A 2,636-nucleotide genomic window follows, 5' to 3' on the forward strand; every position below is an offset into this window, starting at 1 on the left:
CCTCACCCCCCCACTGGTGCAAAGGCCTATCCACAAGTATGGCTGTATGCTGGACCGGTAGTCAGTGACGGGTATGATCCAATTGCAGTGGTACCAACCTAAGACAGGAGGCTGACGCCTAGAGGTCAGTTCATCCGATGACGGGTAAGGACCATATGTTGAATTGGACTGCCTAACAGGCACGGTCCCTAAGCCACATTGCTTGTTGTTTAATTAAACAAAAAGGGGGAGATGCTGAGAGCCACGGCTGAGTCTGTATGGCCCCTGTCATTTTGCCAACAGTATTGATTGACAGGCGAGGCATTACTATCTGCCTCTGCCGCTACTTTTGAGTTCTTGCACTATTTTGGAGTTCTCGTGGGGATTTCCGGGGATTCCCCGAGAGTTCCCATTGGTTGGGGAAGTGCAGGAGGAGGGATTTCCGGGAGAGATATTTCCGGCTGGGGGTTCCTGGACAAGCCTCGTGGCGTTCGGGACGATTCCCAGGGAGCTGTGTGAAGTGTTTTCCTGCAGTTTAAAAATAAAGTTTGTTCCTGCTTCAGTGGCTAGTGATTTGTGCCCAGCCAGACTGCGGCATATAATGACATAGCCTTCATCACATCAGGATAAGAAATATTCCATCACTCTCAACAATGTTTTTTTAATGTAATTTAAGATGTACTTTTGTGTCAGCCCTACCAAAAGTAAGTAAAGCTGGAGACTTTACAGGAAGGGTTCTTGTGTGGGAGTACCTAATAATAATGATTACAAAGGATTCTAGAGTTGCAAGCTTGTCCTGAGTTAATTTGAGCCTGATCTCATAGTCCTACATATTTTCCTAACCTCCTACAATTATAAACTCAATCTTTTTTCACTGATTTGATTATGAGTTACTGTCTTCATGGTTTTTAGAGACTGGCTGAAATACTAATTGCTTTAAAAAAATGCTTTGCTGTCTTGTTAATTGTTGTCTTAGCATGACCCCTGCCCTAGGTATATGCCATTTCCAGACACCTGCCATCTGCTACTGTGGACCTCTGGACTGCTCTGATGCTGACTTCCCTTAACTGTCCACGCCCCACCTGATAAAGAACAAGGACTTGGGCTGGGGTTGTGGCTCAGTGGTAGAGCACTCGCCTAGCATGTGCAAGGCCCTGGGTTCGATCCTTAGCACCACATAAAAATAAATAAATTAAAGATATTGTTTCCAACTACAACTAAAAAATAAATATTAAAAAAAAGAACAAGGACTTTGGGTTACTTCCCCCAACTTCACACTCTTTCATCAGGAAACATCTTGGAGATATTATCACCCATTTTTCCATAGAAATGGAATGTAGAAATTGACATTGGGGAAATGTAACAGTGGTTCACCTTATACTTCCTATATAGCCCTTGCTTGCTGCTCTGCCACTGCAACTGATTTTTAAAACAGACATGTTTCTTTCTCTTCCTCTTTCTTGCTCCTCCCTAATCTTCCTCCTTAATCTCAGGGGAAATAATATTACCTTTCTTCCCCATCCTAAACAGAGTTATCTGTCCTTGAGTACACACCCACCATAGGAATGAAGTAATCCAGACTTTGGGGATGGTACCAGAGGATCTCAGAAATGACTATCTCCTAAATTAATGATTGAATTACAACTCCAACAGAGAACATGTGGAATGTAGCCTTTGAATTGCCTCTTTAAAAGCACTCTATTTCTGCTGATGGGCATAATCACAGCCTCTGGGACAGGAGTCCCCTGTGTTTCTCCTTTGCTAGCAAAGCAATAAACCTTCTTTTAAAAAAATCTTTCTAAATCTAATGAGATGAGATGATTTTTCTGTTATTCTTTCAATGTGGTGAATTATATTGATTGATTTTTGGATGTGAAACCAACCTGTATTGCTAAGCTAAACTCAGACATCATGTATTATACTTATAATATATTGAGGATATGCTTGCTAACAGTTTGTTAAGAACTCTCACATCTAAGTACACAAGAAATATTGGTTTCTAATTGTCTTTCTTGCAACATCTTTGCTTAGTTTCACTAATAGGACAATGCTGAGCTGTTGAGGTAGAAAGTATTCCCTAGTCCTTTTCTCTTGGAAAAGCTGGATATTATTGGTATTATTTCTTATATGAAAGAATTTATAAGTGAAGTCACCTGGGCCTAGATATTTTTCTTTGTGGAAAAGATCATAAGTACAAATTCAATTTCTTTGATGGATATAGGGCTATTCAGACTTTGTTTCTTCCTGTGCTAGTTTCAACAGCTTGTTGGTTTTTTCTTTCTAGAATTTCTTTATAGTTTCCATTTCTCTATTGAGATTCCCTCATCTCTTCACTCAATAGTACTGTATTTTTTTTTTCTTGAACACTTTATAATAGCTGCTTTAAAATTCTTATAGGCCAGTTTTGATCATCTTGGAGTTTTGGATGTGTTTGATTTCTATTGATTTTATTTTGACTTGATTAATACATCATACTTTCCAATTTCTCCACCTAATTAATAATTTGTAATTTTCAATTGGACATTTTGATTGGTATTATGTCATTATTTTCTTCCAGAGCTGTTGAGTTTTTTTTTTTTTTCTAATAGCCAATTACCTTTGCTGGACACAAACTCCAAGCTCTGTTTTCACTGTGATGGGTAACAGTTAACCTGAGT

The sequence above is a fragment of the Marmota flaviventris genome, chromosome 2, assembly GCF_047511675.1.
Source record: "Marmota flaviventris isolate mMarFla1 chromosome 2, mMarFla1.hap1, whole genome shotgun sequence".
Lineage (NCBI taxonomy): Eukaryota > Metazoa > Chordata > Mammalia > Rodentia > Sciuridae > Marmota > Marmota flaviventris.